The sequence below is a fragment of the Carassius carassius genome, chromosome 13 (genome assembly GCF_963082965.1).
Source record: "Carassius carassius chromosome 13, fCarCar2.1, whole genome shotgun sequence".
NCBI classification, from domain to species: domain Eukaryota; kingdom Metazoa; phylum Chordata; class Actinopteri; order Cypriniformes; family Cyprinidae; genus Carassius; species Carassius carassius.
In genome coordinates, this window is record NC_081767.1 from 21,932,842 (window position 1) to 21,956,930 (window position 24,089).

A 24,089-nucleotide genomic window follows, 5' to 3' on the forward strand; every position below is an offset into this window, starting at 1 on the left:
AGCTCCAGACAGTGTGGGTCTATATGTTCTTCTCTCCCAGCAGCATAATCACTCATGAGTGGCACCTCATTTCACAGCCTCTAATGGCATGACATTCGGAGCACACCGGGGTACCAAACACGGAAGCTTTCTCCGGTTTTTTTTTTTTTTTCTCGTTCTCTTTTCTCTTTCAGGCCAGAAAGCCAGCCGATAGCTTATAAGAGGTGCTTTGCTGATCACAGAATTTGAGTATCTTTTTGCATCTCAATTCAGCTTTATTGAGGAACATATCTTTTAACTGTAATTTATCACAAATTGATTGTTTAGCATCACTTTTTTTTCTTCCTGTCTCTCTTTCTCTCTTTGATGCCCACCACCCCTCCCAATACAATAATGCGATAAGCACGCGTGAATGTTTGCTGTTACATGAGCATTGCTGCAAGCACTCTGCAGCTTCCTGTGATGTTTGATAGTGTTGCATAGCCATCTGAACCAAAGTTATCTTAACTAGCTCTGTGATAGACACTACAGCTCTCCAGGATTCCTCTGGTGAGGAATGTGTGTGTGTGTGTCATTTGCCAAGCCCCAGGCCCTAGTCAGTCAGCCAGGTAGGTAGCATGACTGTATAATTGTGCCGTGACACTCTGAACCCCTTGCTGATACATAAGCATGTTAATTTTCTGATAGCAGGAGCGCCAGGCAGCTGGAATGCAAGTTATGATGGGTGTAATTTCGGGCTCCTGCAGCACTGTGAAAAGACCAGGGTCATGCTGGATAAATACAAATGGAAATTGATGTGGGGCACATTTCTGTTTGAGAGATGGAGTATACCCCTTTACACACCTTCTGATATCTGAGGAAAAATGTTAAATGAGAAAAAGAGCCAATGAAAGTGTATCAGAAGAATCTGTGGCATCTGATGGCATTTACTGTATGCAACCTGTTTTGTTTTGTTACCCCAAAAAATGTTTTGGTTTTTTTTTCTATGTGAAAGTCAGGGGATAATAAAAAGTCATATTTTCTTAAAATAATAAAAGTCTGTACGACATAAGTAAATAGTGACAAAATTGTCATTTTTTGAATGAACCATTCCTTTAAGTTTCATGTGCTAATAATTTTTGATTTCATTCCATCATTGCAAATATTAGATGTTTTTCTTCCTGCTGTTTTTTTTTCTGTCTCTCACTTTCTGTGTTGCCGTTATGTGGCTTCATCACATTCCAGTCAGAGAAGGCCAAAAATGAACAGCTGCTGATTTGTGTGAGGTCACATGAGTGACATCTTCATTTTGAGAAGATACAGAGTGTGTGCGTGTGAATACATAGATGAAGATATGTGAGTCTGTGTGCGCTGCCCTTACTCATAGGTGTGTGTGTTCATTAAAAAGGCCCGGAGAGGGCCGTCCAGCCTGAAACACTGTCACAGCTCATCTGACTGGCGGTTCAAGAGCTCTTCATTAGAATCCCGCTGGGTCTACGGCAAAGAAAAACAATGTGGTTGGCCCAGGACCTGTAACCTTCCCATTTAATCACCGCTTCAAACTGCATTGTCTCTCTCCACCGTGGGAGCTGGATTTCAAGGCTCTGCTGAGACTCCTAGGCAAACAACCTCCAATCTGAACGGGCTAACACGTCTCTCTGTGTGGCACACTGGCACACAGGGTCTCTTTACAGCTCGATTAGCACACATTTTATTAGCACCATGCTGCAACGCATATACCATCGCATGTTATTGCATGTTTAAGGAAATATCAGATGCTGAATTAATGTGCCGTGTTTTTACACAAACAGATGCTTCTGACAAACAAATGGAGCTTTCCAGAAGAGATGAACAGCACATATATTATTATTTTTTTTTTTTAATTTGTGTTTGTAGATTTGTAAAGCAATTTCCTGTGTTTGCTATTAAACGAAAGGTTTATGTTTTATGCATCATGTTCTCACAAATATATCACGTAGTGCAAAAATGTTTTTATACCATTAATTAAAGTAGGCTACTTTTTGTAAAGCAGATACTAATTCAATTGCTTGCATTTTGTCACATAATATATATATATATATATATATATATATATATATATATATTTTTTTTTTTTTTTTTTTTTTTTTTTTTTTTGTAGATGACTTTTAGCTTTAATACCAACAGTCTATTATCCTTGATTTAAAAGATACCATCACTTAGATCTGTTTGCATTTCTATTCCAATGAATGCCGCATTAATCAGAAATTAGCATGCCAAAACACTTCGGCTGCTTTGAAAAATGTAAGACAAAAAGAGAGACATGGAGACAGAAAGAATGACAGTGAGAAGCCCCTAAATGATCACAAAGATAACATCTACAGGACATCTTCTAAAACGGAAAGCTTTTTTCCCCCAAGACATTGCAACTCATATCATTCACTCTGTCTCTGTCAAGTATATAAAGAGAAAATACAGTACTGTTTTAATCAACCACTGAGACCTGAACAAAAGGCAAATGAATCCTGCAGTCTGAGTTCCAGAGCTGCTCCGGTGACCTCTTCCCTCAGCAGCCGTGCTGCATTCTGCAAATCAGACAGGCACCCAGGGATTCCAGCTCATCTCACCTCACCTCTGACTGTCATTGTGGTTTTTTTTTTTGCACTGTTATTAAAAAATAATAACACATCTCAGCAATTGCCTGGAGTTATTTACCTCAATAACATTGGGGACAATTATAAATGGATGTATATATACAGTAAATTCCTACATTTTCCAGTTGTACTTTAGAAATTTAGATCATGCTATGTAAGACACTGTATGTGCTTAAGAAATAATTCAGCACTTTGTGTTTTATTTGAAGCCTCATAATTGGATGTAATCAGGATCAAACTGCAACACTCCTATAAGGAAACTCATCTCTGAAATGCCTTGGAAAAAAATAACCATCATCCTCATTTTCTCAGTGGTGGCTGCCTGTAATCTGTAGATAGAAATGACTTTGTGTAACTTCTGTTGATAATATGCTACCTTATACATGAAATCAGTGGAGTAAAAATAATCTTTTTTATTAGCTGTAGAAAACCTTTGTAATGGCCACATATTATAAGTGACAGGCATGTCAGAGGGTCTAGTGTCTAGAGTTCAGTGAGTCTTTTGTGGGTCAAATATTGCTGCCTTACAATCACAACAACCATCACCATGTGCTTGATGGGTCATTTATGTGTATGTATACTTACTGATGTACATGAAATGTAATCTCATATCTTGTTTACATTTATATTAAATGGATATTACAAATAAACTTGTGTATAGACTTATATTTGAATAAATATATCTAGTAAAAAAATCTATATCAATATAAATGATTATAAAATAAAAAAATATTGTTAAAAGTAACATTATATAATTAGTAAAATGACATCAGACATTTGACATTTAAGTACAATTATCTGCTACTACTTTATAGCTTGTTTAGACTTGACATTATTTAACATGATGGATGTACAGAAAGAGAACTGTAAAAGTGATTGGATAAATCATGACCGGACAAATGAAGGCATGACTGAATAAATGAATAAAGGAATGAAGGAATGCTATGCTGGGAATCTTCACGTTATGTGTTTTTTGATGTCCTATGATAATATAATTATACTATCCACACATCTGAGAGGAGAGGTTGATTTGTCTTGCTGTGAGCTAACACACTTAATTGCAGTATGCAAATGAGAGCAATTACAAAGCTTTTAGGTAAAGAGATGACAGCTGAGGTTGAAAGAGGAAGAGACCTCACCCAAACAGTTGTCATGGTAACAATACGGAGTAACCTTGCAGTCAAATAATTATACATGGGGGAGGCAAGCCAATAAAACCTAAAGATAGTTGAGGTTTGGTAATGCACATGCATAAAGACACATGCATATGCCGCATAGAAGCTCTTTATCTCTTTATCTTTATATCTATATATTACAATAATAAAACATGCTGTACTTCTGTTAACTTTTTTGTACTTTTTCTCATTGACTTACAGTAGCATGTCATAAAACCATTCAGGCGCAAATAACATATGTCCAGCAATACATTATTTAAGCATGTAGTAAACCATTTACATAATTAACATAATTAATTAACATTTACAAATAAGTGGTAACTTTGAATTCATTCTGTCAATGATTAAAAAAACTTGTTGCACTGTGAATAAATTGTCATCCTTGTCATTGAATTAACATCTTATCATCGATCCACGTTGCAATTTATGTGACAATAATTCAATTCTCTCACAGCACAAATGACCAATCCACTCTTTAAAAAAGTAGAAAGAGAGCATGATTGTGACTCAAGTGCACTGTTTGAAATCATTTCCGGCTAAAAAAACAAAAACAATTCTTGCCTGGAACTGGCGCAAGGGTTGCATTTTCTCCTCTCTTTGTTTACCACAAAATGAAGGGGTATGACATAGTGCTGAATGCCGCTAGCATACCTAATAAAAATTGTAGTCACAAACTGATATTTTCTATGGCAATTTATTTTACAATTACTCTTGTGGAGGCTTTCATGAATTAAATATGAGTTCTGTCTGGGAATTAGATGTTATAAAGGTAAATTACAAGAGGCAGGCTGTAATTGAGGTGGCTGCAACAGGGGCCTACTGAACTAATCCCTGGCTGGGTCATGTGACAGTCTGTTCTCCAATGGCAGGAGGCTTTTTTGCCACAAAGCCTGAGCAGCTGAGAAAATTGATTTCTCATCTGAGCGCTATTTGATAGCTTTTGAAATCAGAAATTGAAATTAACTAACCTACGCCCCGTCATTACAAAAAAGCAAATTAAAATTGCAACAGTGTTTCCTATTGGCAGTGTACGCCTGCCAAGGTAAATTTCTAAATAGATTTTAAGATGCTCCGCTTGCACGCCTGGCTTACTCCCTCACATACACTCAAAATCACTGTCTTTACAGGCAAACAACACACGGTACACACACAGCTGTGCTACTCTGAGAGGATCTTTTCATTGTAATCTGTAGATCACTTACAGATTATACTTGATAATGTAATGCTACGCCGCAACAGAAATCCCAGAATTTACATGACACTGACATTAATTCAGAGGTGAGTGAAATATGCATGATGTCTTAAATCTCTAAATAAAAACAGACTTGAAGAACAGCTCCAGGTTGTTTGACTTTTCGACTTTTCGCTAGCTTTTATGCACATGTATTCAAATTTATTTTCATTGGGAGGGGCTTCATTTCAGTTTGTACACATTTATAGTCAAGAGGTTATTTTTCAATACATTAATCTGACTAATTAATTTACGAACCATGCCGATCTTTAATAATTTAGTTTGCAGATTGAATATTCAAGCATGCTAGAGGTCTTTGAAGCAGTGGGCAACAGTTACTCTTCCATCCCAAACAAAGACGTCTAGCACTTCAACCAAATGCACTGCTTTTTAAAATCAAAAACAGCTCTTTTTCTCGTTTAAGCAGGTGCTTGACCTTCTCAATCCATTGTCTCGCGCAATCTGAGGAGTGAAACTTCGGCGAGGTGGTGGAAGAGTTGTCAGCGCGGAGGCAGAGAAAGTAAAAAGTGGATGTTTGTTCGACAAAAGACATGGAGGAACAGATGTTAACACAGGTGGACACACAGATCAATAAGCGGTGCTGAGCTGAGGGCTAGTTACCTAAGCTCGAGCTACTTGTAGCAGATGTTAAACAGACTGATGCCTGAGTAGAAAGATCAATGGACAGCACGCAGATGGAGGAGAACGAGCCTGTGAGTGAAAAAGAAGGGAGAGGGAGTGCAGTGAGAAGCGCTCCGTACAAGAGTTCTCTGTGACAGGCAGATGGGCTCACATCCACAAACAAAAGTTTACTCTCACCACCACAAGTAAACAATTGTCTGCCGCAGAGGAAACTTTCTGCCATCTGTAGCTAAGCTATGTTAAATGCCCTAATCTCTGTGTACCATCGCAATTTGTCTGTAATCGTTCTTAAATTGCATTAAGCCCAGAGCTGTCACTGTTAGACACTGTAGAAAAATGTTCTGCCCCAATGATTACTTTTCCTGTCAGTCACGCTAAAGAGGAAGTGCTTTATTATTAGGCAGGAGGAAGTGCGACTCGGCCCCCTGTCCGATCTTTGCTAACTTTGCTCATTAACTGTGCTAACAGGTTTGAGTCAGGTTGTGAGGGAACGCTCCGTCCCTCTTGAGTCCCATTAGTGTCTTAAAGCCAGCATCTGAGACAGGCAGCGGACATGATTATGACTTTGCACTTCATCATGTTATCACCACCGTCTCTTGACCATTAGCTACCTGAGTGAACTGGATGTTTTGTTCAGCAATTATATCGCATTGCCGAAGTGAGAAAACCCCACTTACTGCTTTCTTGTGCCTGCGGGGCAGAATTTGCGAGAGGTTGCTTGGGCGAGTTTTTTTATTCTTTCACACCCTTCAAAGCAGTTGTATTCTATTACATTAACAAGTGGAGAGCATTCATTGGCTGAGAAAAGTGTGTGTGTAGCGCAACATTTCTCTTTGATGATGAATTTCAATTTTTTTTTGCTAATTAGTTAAAAATTTGCAGTATTTGACAGAGGTTTTCTACTGAAGTTCATCATCTTTCAGTATGTGTTTTTAATATTTTTATTTTATTGTCTGGGAGAAGCACAAATGCCACACAACGAGTGAAAGAGAACAAGGACATAAAATACCTAACAACCCATCCCAGTGGCCTTGCTGTCCGAGAAGCGACTTGAACCGGGCGATAACCCAATATCCGTTATCTTGTCTTCTCCAGGTCTCTGGGAAGCCTGTGCAACACTCTTCGGTGGTTAGGCATTTCTGCAAACCCCCCAGAGCCCTAACCTTCCCTTCTCTCTCCCCTCGGTCCCCACTGCTCAGACACTGAGGTGGAAGAGCTGACAGTAGCCTGTTGCTTATTTATGGCCCTGCGTGTTTTATGTCCGTGCAAGATATGACGGCAGTGACACGGTGCTGATTTCAATTAGCCTGCCACTCTGCAAACGGAGTGACAGCAGGCAAAATTGAGAAGTACGAGAGATGGGAGAGCGCGAGAGAGAAATAATGTTCAGAATCATCATTGTCTTGGTTTGGGCTTTGGCCTTGTCTCCAAACTCGGATTTCTCCAGCCTCTTTTAATGAAAATGTTTCATTCACATCTCAAATGAAGGTGCCGGCTGCTTCCACAGCCAATGAATTCAATAGAGAGGAATTAAAAGCAGAGAGAGGAGCGAATGGGGGGAGATAGAGTACAAGAGAAAGGCGCTTTTGTCAGAGTTAGGAGGGTAAGGGAGAAGGTGACCCCTGAGTCAAAGGTGCTGACATTGCATCAATCCCTTTAGGGTAGAGGCCTGCTAGACCAAGCCTATCTGAAGATTACCTCCAGACATCTGAGGGATGATGGCTCTATCTATTACGCGCGTTCCATACACACACATTCTAGACCCTGAACTGATCTATAAATTAAGTCTGAGATTGTTGCGTACAACAAGGGGCCCTGACGCAGGCGGACAGCGCTGTGTATTCCTGAGACAAAATTAAGAAGCATTTCCTCCCTCCTCTTCTCATTATGATATTGTGACATTATGAAATTTATGCCATCCACAATCACAATGAAGCTCTCTCTTGTCATATGAAGGCTCATATACACTTATCCTGATAAGATTCTTCCATGCAGCTTATACACAAACACATGGCATTCACTTAAATCTAGAGTTTGTTCTTAGACCTTTTAATGCAGGTAAAAAGACCTGGATTTTATGGTTTGTGTCATTTTAATAATAATAAATAAAAATAAAATATCAATTAATTAATATTTTGATTTGAAATTCAGTTTATGAAGGAAACTTTCAATCAAGGAAACTTTACAAATTAATTAAATTTTTTTGTTATTTAATTGCTTTTTTCAAAATGGTTTTTCAAAACACATAAGGTGCATAAAAATATATGTTAAACACAGCAGAAAGTGAACAAATAAATTGTTTTTATATTGTATTATTAATTAAGTACTTTAGTTTAAATGTTTCTTTCTTGCTTTACAAAACAATATAATTAATTTTTTCCTTCGCTGATTTTTTTTTTAATTCATCCAATTAAAAAAAATAAACAAATAAAATAGGGTAATGATTCACAACTCTATATATATATTTTTTTTTTACTTGAGCAAACGAAATATAACTTGCCCTTAGGGTTTAGCTATTTATTTTTCATTGGCTCGAGTTAAAAATCATGACCCTAATTTTTTTTTTTTTTTTTGGATGAATTAAACATTTTTATTTTTTTATTTTATTTTTTTTAGTGTTGTTTGTTTCATTACATTTTCAGATGAACAAGATTTTCATCCTGGGTCATTTTACAAGTTCATTTTTTTAAGTCTTTTTAAAAAAAAAAATTATTCCAATCTACTGCATTTTTTTAATGTTCAAACCTACTAATGCTTCTATTACAGACTGGGACAGAGAATTAATTAGCTGTCATTGGATCAGTTCAATTTCCTCCTGCTAATAGCAAATGTTGAGAGTGTCTCACATTTCATCTGTTTGGTTTCTAGCTACACATCATGTTAAAATGGATAATTGATCCATCCAAAAAAAAAAAAAAAAAAAATTCTCATAACAGGCATTAAATGCCTCCAGACAACAGTAGTGAACATGCAGAAAATCGAATTTAACCCTGTGCTGCCTGTGGTACTCCCTCCGGCTGCCAATCAAGAATCTTGCTCCCTGGCAGCACTGTTTCTATGTTGTTAAATAATCAGAGCGAGAGAAAGAGAAAGAAAATGAAACATGAAAGAAAAAAGCAGTCTCAGAGGAACTGTCATGAGAAAGGAGAAATGCCATGGGGGTGAAGAACGCCTGCAGTCCGCCAGCTTTTCACATTGTAATTTCAGTTCCCCAGGACTGACTGGTGGTAGCGGCTGAGTGAGCGAAGGCCTAGGAGTCAGGGCGATGGCTGACCCTGCCATATACACACGCTCGGAGAGATGTCAGCCCCACAGCTCCCTGGGATCACCCCACTGCCAGCCACTTTGAAAGCGGCTGCCATTTCAGCTTTAAGTCACAGCTGAATGGACACGGAGGAGAAGGGGAGTGGACAGCAGCAAAAACAGGTTGCATAGGGAAAAGAATTTGCTTTCAAAATGTATTTGGCCTACGACCCTCCGAATCCACCCTTTTGCCCCTTCGTTTTGAATTGCGAGCAATTTTTTATTTTTTGGGGAGTTTGGGTTGAGCGACTCAGAAAGAGGTGAGGGTGGAATGTTTGGGAGGGGGCGGACGAGGGGGCCTGTCACTAAACATATATTAATAATCTGACGGCTTCATCTGCTTTTGAGGGGCAGGCATGACAGCTTCACAATAGCTGGAGCTGTAGCCTTCCTCCAACACGCACGGCCTTCTCGTCTGAACAACACAGGCAGTGTATTAAGACATCACACGGCCATGAAGTATTGACTAAACACCCGAGTGCGACCCGAACGGCAGGAGTCCTTTCTGAATCACTTATTTAAAATCATTTAAAAGCTAGAAAATCAAGACATCACGTTACTATATGATAGTGAGATTTTCACACAAATGAATTTCATAAATAATTACAAAGAAATGGCAAGTAGCACATTGAATTAAGGCGTTCATGTGAATTAAGGCTATCATGTGATAGTGATATATAATATTCCAATGAGAATATAATTATAATTAATATATTATTAATTATTAATTAATAAGTATTAATAATTAATCTAAATATAATAATAATAATAATAATAATAATAATATATTTTATTTTCAGAAAAATAAATAAATCTTTGTAATCTGTGGGGGTCCGCTATTGAATTTCACAAAGAAATAGCAAGCAACACATTGAATTAATGCTAGAACATCAAGATTTCACATGTAACCATAATGTAGTAAGAAGATTGTTTAGAAAAATATTTCAGAAAAAAATTAAATAATAACAATTTGCTATTTGAGAGTGATTGCAGAGCTGTCATCATTCAAGATTCAATGGTAAGCATGGAAAAAAAAAATGGTATAGGATTTAACTAGAAACAGATTTCGCTTTGTAACAAATAACACATAACAAATAACACATTAAATTAAATGTGAAATCTTAATGTGGAGAGATTGAAATAGTATTTTCTTGTAAAACATACTCCAATAATGTTTTATTTACCACTTTGTGATTTTCTAATTTTTTGTTCATAAATTGCACACAAATTGTTCCTCTCTTGAGAGAGAGAGAGAGAAAACAAGAGAGATATAGGGAGGTCAGTGGGAGCACAGGTAATTGAGTAGTCCCCTCCCTTTCGTTTTCTACCAAGATCCTCAACCCAGTCCCTCGCCCCTGCCCCAGCTACACAGCGGGCACAATTACACTCCCTATCACCTCTCCAGCTAGCCCCCATGATCCCGCTCTCCTCAGCCTGCTCACCTCGTCTGGCCCTCTCCCTCTTAACCTCCTGACAGTCTCTCCCAGGGAGCCAGCATTAGGCTCAACAAACACTGGGAAACACTGAGAGAGTAAGACAGCGAGTTTAGTTCTAAATACGAGTTCTGTGAACAAAGGGTCAAATATTCTCATACTAGTGCTGTGTTTTGCATTATTCAAAATACCTTTTTGCTGTGGGTATTGTGTTGCCATATATTCAGGTAAAAGGTCCATGTATAAGTACATAACTGCTGCATCTTTTTGTTCTGCATCTTATGTGAAAATGCATTGTTTTTAAAAGCTAATAAGACAATCATATATACTGTTAACATCTAATGTTTAGTGATGGCAGCAAGTTAAAATTAGTCCTCAGTAAAGCAATGGTATTAAAGTAAGATAAAACTGGAACCATAACTTGAAATAAAAATAAATGTTAACTCAATTAAAATAAAACCTAAACTTATTTCATTTCAAATAGTTGCCAAAAAGATATATATATCCACTGTATGTCATTTGCAACGTGTTACCCTCTGCACAATTGCTCCGACTACAAAGTATATCTTCTTGCAATCGCGTTTTTGCCTCAGCTTACTAATTGGCATTTTTCTATCTCATCCCTTAACAGAGTGTCTTGATGGACTGGGTTCTCTCAGTCTGTCCCCTCTCGCCTTGACGAGGAAGACACCTCTCTATCCCATTCGCTATTACCTGAGATAATGCCATATGGTGAAATGTAAACAACATCTGCATATTCATGTCATAATTTCATCTGTTAAATTAGTTCCAGCAAAGCAGTTTAGCCTCTGAGGCCCGGGCTGTCAGTGCAGTGAGGCTCAAGTCGTGCCCTGCTGTCGAAGCTGACAGTCCTCCATTGTTCAGCCAGCACCACTGCCCCACCAGTTTAATGCCAGGTGTGTCTGTCAGGGTGTGGGCGGGGTGGGATGGGGCAGATACAAGGGCCCCTTTCCTATTAGACTCCAATAGACACACAATTGACAAAACTTAAAGGGCCTTTTTATTTTTTTACCTTGGCACTGAAATATATGCATAATACCTTAAAAGTACCAATAAGTACAGATAAAATATTTCACTGATGTTTCAAATCTAAAGCTCAATTCAGCTGGTTACAGCATTACATGGTGAGGTAAGACAATTCTGTCATTTTCAGAGGTTAGTAAATGATTTTATCAGCATCTGAATTGGACATCTCTGTGTTTTTCTGTCACCACCTGCAATGAAATGCCTTGCTGAGTTTAAAAAAAAAAACAAAAAACAAAATCAGGGTTGTGTGGTCATTTAATTCCTGTTTTTTTTTTTTTTTGTGCAGAGGAAGCAGAAAATATTCTAGAAAAATCAATCCATAATTGTTCACCAATACCAAATGTTGTTCAGTTGCAGACATTTTTGGTAAAACGGAGGCTTGTATCACATAAATTATTCACATAAATTTAAGATGCGGTTGCAAAATGTATAAACTACTGGCATGGACTAAAATGATGACCTCAACAGGTATACAATAAAATTTAAATAAATTACATTTTAATATAAACATCTTTTATTATACAGACGTAGGGTTAGTTCAGGATAAAAGGGATATTTACCTGTATTCACCCTACTGTAGATAGACAATATAATCTATATTTTATTCTGTATGATCTTTATACTCGCTGTCATAGCAGTTACGTCAGAAGCATATTCCTGGTATCATATATATTAATACAACTTATTTATACTCTGTGAATTAATTGTCATCTGAAAGTTTTATCACAAAGGAGCCAAGCAAAACTTTTCTAGATGTCACAGTGAGAAACAATTACCATCCAAATACTACTTAAATCCATTTAAGGTCCGTGTTTATTGTGCTTTAAAAAAGAAAATAACTGTATAATAACTGTATCAAAAATGCCCATAGCAAAACCAGAAAGTGACTTGTTTTTCACTCAGTCACCCTTCACTGGATACTTGTTAATGCTTCAGCATTAATACTCTTGACCTTATACTGGTGGAACACTGACGTGCTTGGGGAAAAGGAAAGAAAAAGACAAAATTGGAGAGTCAGATATGTTTTAGCCTTTATTTCTTGATGGGTGCCCCTGATGTCGCGACCCACTGGCGTCTGGCTAATATGCTAGAGTGCACTGTGGCATTGTTCTCAATCAATAACTAATTATCAAAGTACTGGCTGTAGCTGCCATTGTCCGCTTTAGCCTGGAACCCCTCGTAGTGGAATGACAAACAGAGTTGATGGGGGAATGGATGCCTTTTGGCTGCATAGCAGCACAGCTACCAGTACTTGGTTGCAAGCCTTTTAAGATACAGTGAACTGTCAGCCTAAATTACTGTCCCCAGACTAATTGATATAAATTAGAACAGAAGAATTCTTGTTGCTGGCAAATGTCAAAATGATATCCTCAAAGTAATTGAGGGACAAGAAGGTGAACGGCACAAAACCCACACACAGACCCCAAAAAAGGACAAATTAGGCTGACTCCTGCAAGTGACCCTACAAACTTGATTTGACACAAAGGAAAAAGCATTAAACAAATGTCTTAGGCTACGTTCACACTGCAGGGCTTAATGCTCAATTCCGATTTTTTGAAAAAATTCGATTTTTTTTGCCGTTCACATTTCCAATTAAATGCGACCTTTTGTGATCTCCTGTGTGAACGTGAAATGACCCAGAAGTGATCTGCATGCGCAGAAGAGTACTCAATGGCCAACGACGTCACTCGTTGTTTGCGGAAGTAGCTAAACATGGATGTCAACAACAGTGTAGTTAACAGCGGAGCTCGTTTAGGAATATTAAAGTTATTTAAGCAGCATCGTCCGCCATGGTTGTTGTTTATCTTCTCATTCCCGCCTACTTCAAAGCAGAATTATGACGTTTGTAGCGTATCAATGACGTACGGGTCAGATACATGTGACCTGGCCGTTCAGACGGAGGTCGCATTTCAAAAGATCGGATACGTATTGGATTCAGGACCACATACCCAAGTGGCCTGGGTCGCATTTGAAAAGATTGGATCTGTGTTGTTCAGACTGTCATGAAAAGATCAGATACAGGTCGCATAGGGGCAAAAAAATCGGAATTGGGTCGTTTCAGCCTGCAGTGTGAACGTAGCCTTACTGTCCAGTTTTTACTGACATAAAATAGTGCGGTTACTCTCTTATAGTTGCATAGCAAAAGCAGTTATTTTTATGAGAATGAAGCACCAACTATATTCTTGCTCAAATAACAATACTGTATTCCTCTTTGACAGACTTTTTTTTTTTTTTTACTTTCAAAATCCATCACAGTTTGTCATTGTTCTCCAGAGGCGAGCTGTCTGAAGCAGTATAGTGCTGCTCGGAGATGGCCTGGCTGGGCGACTGTGTTGTGGTGCCTGCATGTCTCTGTGAGAGTGGAGCCCAGGCTCTTCCCACGTGGTGGCCCCTGCCTAGCGCCCTGCCCCCCTCCTCTGTTTCACCACCAGGCCTGTGGGTGCCACTGGCACCAGGGTTGTGGAGGTAGGGGGGTGGGGTGGAGCTAAGGGCCTCAGGAGCCTGCCAGGGACAGGCCAGGGGGACATCCCCTCTTCGGATGAGGGTAAAAGTCACAGAAGGAGGTTCCGGAAGCTCCGTAATCCCCCAGTGCTGGCATGGCAGTTGGAGTAGTTCTCTCAGCCCATGTAATGATATTGCTTGCACTGGAGATGATGTCTGACCTCATTACCAGAGTTTAATTGGATTGTTTCACAGTTTCACTTTTTCCTTCTCTCTTGCCTCTTCCAATTGCTTTCTTGCTTCCCTCCTGTTTCTCTCTCACCCTGCATCTGACAGCTCTCTAAAAGCATTTCATACTTTTCTTGGAAGCAAATTAATTATTTCTCCATGTCTTGTATATTTTTTTTTCCATTTAGTTAGACAATACAATCACTATCATATGATTATACATTGATTATATCGGAGGATAGAGTGACTTTTAAACAATGTCACAATTTTTATCTCATTTGTTTCCAGTATGATGTACATGGGCATCATTAACGTGGGACATGCTAATTTTTGCCCACACCACTTTTAGAACGCCACTAAAATATATACATCTTGTGGAAGGACTGTACAACATAAAAAAAAAAAAAAAAAAAAAAAAAAACTTAAATCCATCATTATTCGTAATTAAATAGACATACACACCAAGTACAAGAACGTCAGGAGCTTGATGTCACATGATGTCATTGTACAAAAAAATGAAATAAAATAAAATTTACAAATATTAAATGAATGATTAAAAATGATTTTCAATGCACATTTGTCACAAAACACACCGGAATAATTACAGTTAAGTTAGCTGTGAAATGTTTATTTATACAGCAGAAGCAAACTGAGGCAGGTACAATCAGACTGGACATTCATCATCACAAAACTTAAAGGAAAACAGCTTAGACAGTGTTTTCTTTCGCAGGATAGTCAAATAGAAAGATCCAATGGGGAATTTCAAACAGCAACTCAGGTAAGTGTCCAGATTTCCTAAAGAGTTCAAATGACTTCTCATGATAACTGGTTTCCTTTTCCCTTGCAGGTATAAAGATATGAGGACAGATGATCTGCCGAAGGTAGAAGGGCAGGTAGGAGAATTCCAGGTAATTACTTCTGATTAGTATACAGGTTGATGTTCACCAAAACTCCAGAAGACATAAAACTTCACCATCCACACACAATAAATCCTTTATTTGGCAGGTAGACTGGAGAAGTGAACAAACTCAAGGTTGGAGAACTGGAGAAACTGCAACAAGACCAGACAATTGTGATGTGACTCGTGACTGTTTATATAGCATGGGGAAATGATCAGTAACAGATGTGCTGATTAAGGACAGGGTGGAGGTGTGAACCAAACAGGCTGCTGGGAAATGTAGTTCTGAGCTGGTGACGGCACTTTTTTTTTCTTTCCTGAATTTTTTCATGGACCCACTAGTGCCCCACTGCGGGTAAACCCCAAACTGTTTGAAAACCCTTTATTTAGAGGAGACAAGAAATGTAAATTTAAAAAAATAAGTTTGTTATTTATGTTTGTAATTTGTTATTTATTTTAGAGATGTTTGAATACCTCTGACTCTGTAATATACAGTGAACCAAGTTTAGTTTATTTTAACTCCAAAATGTAAATAAATCAAAAGGAACAGACCAGCAATCTATGACAAGAGCAGAAAACGTGACTGAAATGGTACAATCTAAACATCTTAGACTTGACATAAAGTTCATCTTCTAAAGCTAGGCTGTGTCATTCAAGAGCCTAACCTAATTCCTTATTGTCTGATCATGCTATCACAATTCCTTGTTCTAGCTTATCATAGCTAGCTTTTTTATATCCAATTACCATTAAGCCAGTACACTGTAAACAATGATTGTGATCTTAACAGTAAAATGCTACAGTAAAAACCTGTTAATTGGTTATCAGTAAGTTTCCATACTAAATACGGTGAATAACTCTAATTACATTTAATGTAATTTTACAGTAAAATAATGTTAAAATTACAGTTTGTGGAGGTGAAAAATAAAGTCATTGTTGAATTCACAGTAAAAAACTAAATTGACACTCCCAGAATTCCCTGCATGACACTTCATATTTTATGTTTTTTCATTGAAATAACTATATTTATTATTAGTTTTTTCTTATCAGTTGTGTACATTAGGTTTTATCGTTCATCTAAAGTTGTTAAATTAATGTTTATTGCATTATTTCAGTATCATGTGTGTTACCATGATGGTGTTTAGTGTTTTTGTGAATGACACTGTGCACCTTCTATATATACTAAAATAATGCAATAAACATTAATTAAACAACTTTATTTGAAATATATATATATATATATATATATATATAAAATACGGTGTTTTATTGCGAATTTAAGTTTAGTCTGTAAAACCTGCTGCCGGTAAATGTCACTTTTTTTTTTTTTTTTACAGTGTAGGCTAGGTTTGTAGCATGCGGACCCAAGGTTAAATGAAAACACAAATAAAGGAACATTTTTCTTTTTCTAATTTTTTAAAATTCATAAATTAAATATTTTGGTGATTGATAATAAATATACTGTAAAGTACATTGGAGAGTATTTGTGATAGAATACCAGAATTAACATAGAAATTTACTCAACATACTATTCAACAACATAAAAAAACAAACCAAAAGCATAACAATTCAGAAGGATGGTGGAAACTGTTAAAGGAACAGTCCTCATAATTCTATCTTGTGTGCTTCAAGGAAGAAAGAAAGTCATAAGGATCTGAAGCATCATGAAGGCGAGTAAATGATTTTTGGATTTTTCATTCTACCTCCTGCCTCCTGAATAAATTGTTTACCTAAGACTTATAAAATAAACTCAGCAGAACTACAGTTCCCTTTCAGTTGGTCACGTTCGACGTTACGAATGGGGATCTCACCCGAGAGCCCAATCACCTTCGAGTGGTACAAAACGAGCCAATGGTACACAAAGTACCTTGGTCTGCGGGATTTGCATCGCGAGCTCCGCCCCGCAGAGCAGGTATATAAGGAGCAATGCGAGCAACTCGCATTCAAGCTTTCGCTTCGGAGCCGAGCACATCGCTTGCTGCAATCACTGGAGTGTTACAAGCAAGAGCTGGTGTTGGTGTGACGGCGCGATTCAGCGGTTCGTCTGGGTTTCCTGCGACAGCTCCCGCGTTCCCCTGAGCGCTTCAACACCTCTGAAAGAGCAATTTGCTTTCACAAAAGAGATACGGTCCGATTTGCGTCTTTTTAAAGATGTAATTTCGCCCGTGTGTTCCTGGGTGCGGTCGATACATCGCGTTCCTCGTGACGGTCACGATCGCTGTGTCACGTGTTCTCATTGCGGGGACATGACCATCTCGGCGTTGAGATCGAGACTCGATTATGTAAATGAGGATTCGGCTGCGTTGCCTCCTTCGAGAGTGCCAGCGTTGTCCGAGTCCGATCCCTAGCTGACGGCCGTGCTTTCCCGGGCAGCGGAGAGCATCGGGCTTGAGTGGAACCCTCCACCCTGTCCTGAGTGCTCGAGGCTGGATGATTGGTTCTTGGGGGCTGCTCATGCGGATCGCCAGCATCCCCCTCTGGTTCCTTTCTTCCCGGGAAGTGCACCAGGATGTAACCAGTTCATGGAAGGCACCTTTAACTGCCCCAAACCGTTCTGGTACTTCCTCCGCCTTCACTGCCCTCAATGGGGGGCGGGGCGGCCAAGGGGTATGCTGGGATTCCCCTGATGGAGCGTTCTGTTGCGATGCAACTGTGTCCACAGAGCGCCTCCGCTTGGTGTGGTGGTCCCAAGCTGCCCTCCAAGGCCTGTAAGTTCTCGTCCACGCTTGTGGCCAAGGCTTACAGAGCTGCGGGCCAGGCCGCTTCTGCCCTGCATGCCATGGCCTCACTTCAGGTCTATCAGGCCAAGCTGCTCCAGCAGCTGCAGGATGCGTACCTGAAGGATCGACCTGAAGGATGCATATTTTCATGTCTCCATTCTTCCTTGACACAGACCGTTTCTTCGGTTTGCTTTCGAGGGGCAGGCATATCAGTACAAGGTTCTCCCATTCGGGTTGGCCCTGTCTCCCCGCGTCTTTACGAAGGTCGCGGAGGGAGCCCTGGCTCCTCTCAGGGAACAAGGTGTCCGTATCCTCAACTACCTCGATGATTGGCTGATCCTAGCTCACTCTCGAGAGCGGTTGTGCGAGCACAGGGATCTGGTGCTCAGACACCTCGTCTGACTGAGTCTTCAGGTCAACTGGGAAAAGAGCAAGCTCTCCCCTGTGCAGAGGATCTCTTTTCTCGGTATGGAAATAGACTCGGTCGCCATGTTCGCACGGCTTACGAACGAGCATGCGCAGTCACTGCTGAATTGCCTGAGACAATTCGAGGCCAAGAGAGTGGTTCCACTGAAATTGTTTCAGAGGCTCCTGGGGCATATGGCATCCGCAGCGGCGGTCATACCGCTCGGGTTACTCCATATGAGACTGCTTCAGCACTGGCTTCACGACCGAGTCCCGAGATGGGCATGGCAACAGGGCACGCTCCGAGTGACCATCACTCCGGCCTGCCGCCGAAACTTCACCCTGTGGTTGGACCCCTCGTTTATATGGGCCGGCGTGCCCCTAGAACCGGTGTCCAGACATGTTGTTGTGTCAACAGATGCCTCTGCCACGGGCTGGGGTGCCATGTGCAACGGGCATGCTGCGTCGGACTCCTGGACCGCTTCAGGGCCCTGCTGAGGGACACGCATGTCGCAACTCGCTCGCCATCTCCTCTTGTGGAGTCACAAGCATCTGAGGTCGCTTCGTGCCATTCACATTCCGGGCAGGCTCAATCGTGCAGCCGGGTCACGGAAGGTTTAGGTACCTTGCCACCACAGGTGGTAGCTACCATCACTTCAGCTAGAGCCATGTCCACCAGACATGCCTATGCTTTGAAGTGGAACCTCTTCGTCACTTAATGTTCCTCACGGCGTGAGGACCCCTGGAAGTGTCCGATTGGGTCAGTGCTTTCCTTTCTTCAGGAGGGGTTGGAACGAGGGCTCTCTCCTTCCACCCTCAAGGTCTATGTGGCCGCTATTTCGGCTCACCATGACCCTGTTGAAGGTAAGTCTCTGGGGAGGCACGATCTTATCATCAGGTTCCTGAGAGGAGCAAGGAGGCTCAATCCGCCTCGCCCTCAACAAGTCCCCTCTTGGGACCTCGCAGTGGTTCTATCAGCACTGCAGAGAGCTCCCTTCGAACCCTTGCTCTCAGTAGAGCTAAAGTTTTTATCTTTGAAAACTGCACTCCTGGCGGCTTTGGCTTCGGTGAAGAGGGTCGAGGACCTGCAGGCATTTCAGTTGACGAAGTGTGCCTGGAATTCGGGCCGGCTAACTCTCACGTTATCTTGAGACCCCGGCCTGGGTACGTGTCCAAAGTTCCCACCACTCCTTTTAGAGATCAGGTAGTGAACTTGCAAGCGCTGTCCCTGGAGGAGGCAGACCCAGCCCTGGCGCTGCTCTGTCCAGTACGTGCGCTCCGCACCTACGTGGACAGAACTCGGTGCCTTAGGACCTCAGACCAGCTCCACATAAAATATGATTTAAATCCCAATGTTGACGCACAAATAGCAGCTTGACTGGGGGAATCAGCATTGAGTGTGGATGGTCTGTTACCTGCTTTATGTGTTTTGTGTGTGTACCTGTGTGTGGCTGCGGTCCCCTCTCTTTCACAGAGCTCACCAATCTAAACACCTCTGCTCAGCCATGACTGGACTGAAGGTGGCGGGGGTCACGGTGGTAAATGGTTTTGCTCTTTAAAAACATTGGGATAAAAGTAAATGGGTCATGCCACTGTGTATTAACCACAGTCAAAGCTTGGGTAAATGTAAGGAAACGCACGCAAAAGATGTTCCTACTCATTAGAGATATTCTATTCTATTATTCTCTGTATACAGAAATGTCGATGTAAAAAAAAAACATTCTGGGGTCAATATAAGCTCAATAAACATAATTTGTAGCATATTATTGAAAAAATATGTATAGCGGAAGCTCTTTGTAGAGGTTATAATTTTTGGAGAATTTTTAAAAGCAGAAATTTTAAGATTATAATTTTGTAAAATAATTTTATTCTATTTATTTTTGATATTTTAGCTGTAAAGTAGTTCATCATTTTTAGGCTTATTTTAGCCATTATGTTGTGATGTCACTTTTTTTTTCATGTTCATTATTTACGCTTTTTTTTTTGGCTACTGAGCATTTTAACGTTCACGGATTGGCCCGATTCAATTCAGTGTTATTTTCTATTATTTACATACAGTAGTTTTAAAGATTTTATGATTATATTTTCAGTTTCATTAGTTTCGTTTCCAGTAATTTTGCTGTGTGTGTGTGTGTGTGTGTAGTATGTGTTCTTAAATATTTTGTTTTAATGTATTGTTATTTTATTGTTCTCTTCTTCTGATATTTCTATTTTATTTAATCTTTATTTCAATTAATACAATTTTAAAAATTAATTTAAGTTAGCAATAATAATAAATAATGTTTCAATTCCACTGTGTTTTCGTTAAGTTAAAATAATTTATGATAATTAACATAATCAAAATCTGTCCTTAACTTGAACTGAACCTAGAATATTCATTTAAATCAATTCAAAGCATTGGAATACATTTTGCTTTGTGTTGCATTTCATTCTATTCTATTCTATTCTATTCTATTCTATTCTATTACTCTCTCGAAGCAGGACTGAACATAAATCACTGCAAAACATTAACAACAAATAAAATGTGGGACAATCTATGATTCTACGCATTTACCCAGTCTATACATTCTGTAGTATTCTGTTCTGTTTTCTTTTTCTGTTAGTATATTTCTTCTATTCTGAGTAATTATGAGATTGAGGAATAATGCACAGTCTGTACAAAAAAATCCTGCAAACATTTAGGAGAAGAGAAGGGGAGTGATGAGTAAAGATGTGAGTCAGGGCTTAGGAAGCAAAAAAGGAATCAAACAAATGAGAGAGAAGACAGCAGTGTGGGAGGAAGTAGGGAGTACTAATCCTCTATTAGGTTCTGGTGATCGAATGAGGCATCAGGCAGAGCTCTGTCTCCTGCTCAGTGGAGCCCAGCTGTGGCTGTGCAGTGTGGATAAGAGGTCAGTCTGTAATGGAAGGCTCTATGGTTTCCCCTCCAGAGAAGGGAGGGGCTTGCTCGCGTTGACCCATTAAGTCGAGTTGCTCTCCACTGACCCTCCAAAAAGATGGGAAGTGGGCGGCCAACAAGCTCCAGACTCCCCACACAAGCAGCCCCTCTCATGCCCACAGCTACACACCAACCAGGCCGCCATGTAACAGGGAGACTGCAGCCCTCAAAAGATGTAAATTGAAAGGAGAAGGAGCAGAACTTTACCCTATGGGCTATTACGCGGGCGAGTGAAAGCGAGCTGCCGTTTGAAATTAAAGGACAATGAGGAGGTTCAGGCTGAGGGCATTCACCCAACGGGCTGCGAGAGTATCACATCACAATCTAAGTGACATCGCTGACCACCTCCTCGCTCTAACGCTGATCTCTGATGGCAGCGAACGAGACAGAGATAAAAAAAAAGGGAGTAAACAGAGTCTGCAAGATATAAGCTACAAAAAAAGAGACTCAGTGGACATTACAAGCCATCGTGTGGTGCAGAGGGGCAGCAAAGCTGTGTAAATAGTCAACGGCTCACACAGTCAATAATTCTTACAATCTGGGGGGACAGAAAGCTATAATCAACAAAAATCCATAACATGGGTGAATGCCATAGTTTTTCCAAATGTCAGCGGCATGTTTGCAGAAGGGCAGAGATGACAGATGTAAACTGGGCAGAGTGTTTGAGTCTGATGAAGTGCTGCCGCATGCGTCCAGATACTTGCCATGTTAAGTGAATTTAGAATCATTGCACCCCTGTTTGCAGTATATTTAGAATTATATGTAGTATTTTTCATGTGTGTGTTTGGAAATACTGATTTAGTGATTGAGTATTGTTACCACAGAAATTAATGGCCTGTTATTATAATATTGTCGGCATGTTTGACTTAATACTTTTACTTTTAAATATTTTTTGCTTTTTGTCAGACCGTAAGCTCCACAATCTGCCAGTGCTCCCCATCTTAACTTTCACAGCGTAGTGAAATTGTGGTGTTTTTATGTTCGATTTCTCTCAACTCTTAACTCTCTCAAATTCTTTTTTTCTCCTCTTCTCTAAGGTCTTTTAAGTCATTATGATTTTTTTTCCCTTTTTTTATTTTTGGCTTAGTCTGCTTGAATGAAATAAGTGCAGATTTGCTGGAAATCAGAGGCTTTTGTGTGCGGCTGCAGGAGCATGGTGAAATGTTTGGACACTAATACCCATTCATTTCAGGGAGCCCCATAAATAAAAGCAGCCAGCTATGCAGCTTGCCGTGAAGTGGTATTCTTTGGTTCCCAGCAGGACGCCCTGTTCACATTAGCCCAGCAGGGAAGCAAAGCGTCCGGAACAGCCAGACAACTAAATCAAGACATTTTCAACTTTTGACAAAAATTACTAATGGAGGAGCCAGTTTTAAAAGGTGGGAGGGAGGGTGTATTTGTATTGAATGTGTGTGTTAGGCATTTTTTTAGGGTGGGTGTGGGGGTTTGGGATGATGTCTTTTCAGAAATGCTGTATATTCCAAAGAATACCGTAAAGGAAAGCTCCATGTGGTTGACATGGCCAAGGAAGTATTACTAGAATATGAAATACAATGCCCTGAAAGACATTTAAGCTGATTTATTTATATATATTTATATATATATATATATATATATATATATATATATATATATAAACACACACACACACAGCTGTATATGAAATAAAACAGACAATGGGGGGAAAATACAACAACAACAAAAGACCTTCAGGCTCACTCTTATTTTTATGTCATGGATAAAAACTGTACTTTCAGGGAATATTATTATTTTAGTTTTGTAATTAAATATAAGTCCTGATTTTAGAATGTTCAGAATCATTTTCTTATCATAGATAAGTTATAAGCATTTGACAGAGATCTTAATCATTTAAATTGAATTACTATTAAGTTTGCTCATAATGTTATTATCTTTTTTTTTTTTTAATTGATGTATTGTTCTTAGCCTAAATACAATAGTCTTTGTTTTGTTTAAATAGTTTGATTTAAAATAAAAGAGAAGGACATTTAGCTTAAAAATACCAGATTATTATTATTATTATTATTATTATTATTAATTATTATTAATAATGTCATTGTGTGCAGGTGGTCAGTTGCTTGTTACTTTTTGAGGTTAAGGGAACAAAAACACCCATATGGAGCTCAATAATCAAATAGCTTTTTATGTCATATATGTGGCTACGTCTTTGTGAAAGGAAATGAATTGTTGTATGTTTGTTTGATTAAGTGTGATCGGTGGAGGGCCACTGTCCAGTCATTCCAAGACCACAGCTGGGATGTGCCATGATGCAACAATCTTGATTGCAGCTGAGTTTATCCTCCTGTATTTAATTGGGAATAAAATGAGATGATTGTGCTTTGCGCTATTGGATTTTCGAAAGAATAAAAGAGAAAGTGTATTGTCCTTCCCTTCCCTCACACCGCCTATCACATATTGTATCCAGCGGAGGAAAATGAGGTTTGGCAGTGCCACCATGAGGTTGGGGTTGGATTTTATTTGTCTTGAGGCAACCTGGAGTCCTTCCAGCCCTTCTCTCCTCCCTTCTTTTTCCACTCTTTTGGAGTTCTGTGAAGTGGAGCTGAGTCTCTCTCGCTGCCGTCTCCCTTTTGTGTGCCTCGGCTCGCAATCTTTGCTGCAGGGTTCAGTGGACCTTGAGAAAACACCAGCAGAATCTGTCACCATCTCCCCTCCCCTGAAGGACAAAGTTGGCCGGCCACTTCTGAAGCTGCAGTGACCCGAGCACTGAACCCTGCTGTTCTCAACTCCCTGTTCAACGTCAGCAATGGGATTGCCTGAACCTCTAGAGCATCAGTAACAGGGCCACATCAAGCCAACGCTGCCATGTTGTCATCTACATATTCTCCTATACAGGACGATGTTTAAATCTTTGCAGTCCAAAGAATTTTATAGCCCCAAAAATGATTCACCCTCTACCTATCCATTGACTGGCAATTATTATCATGACTTTGTTATTATGAGTACCATAATTCTGGGATATTTATGCCAATTTGTCCTAGCCCTGATGGTACTTAATTGGTT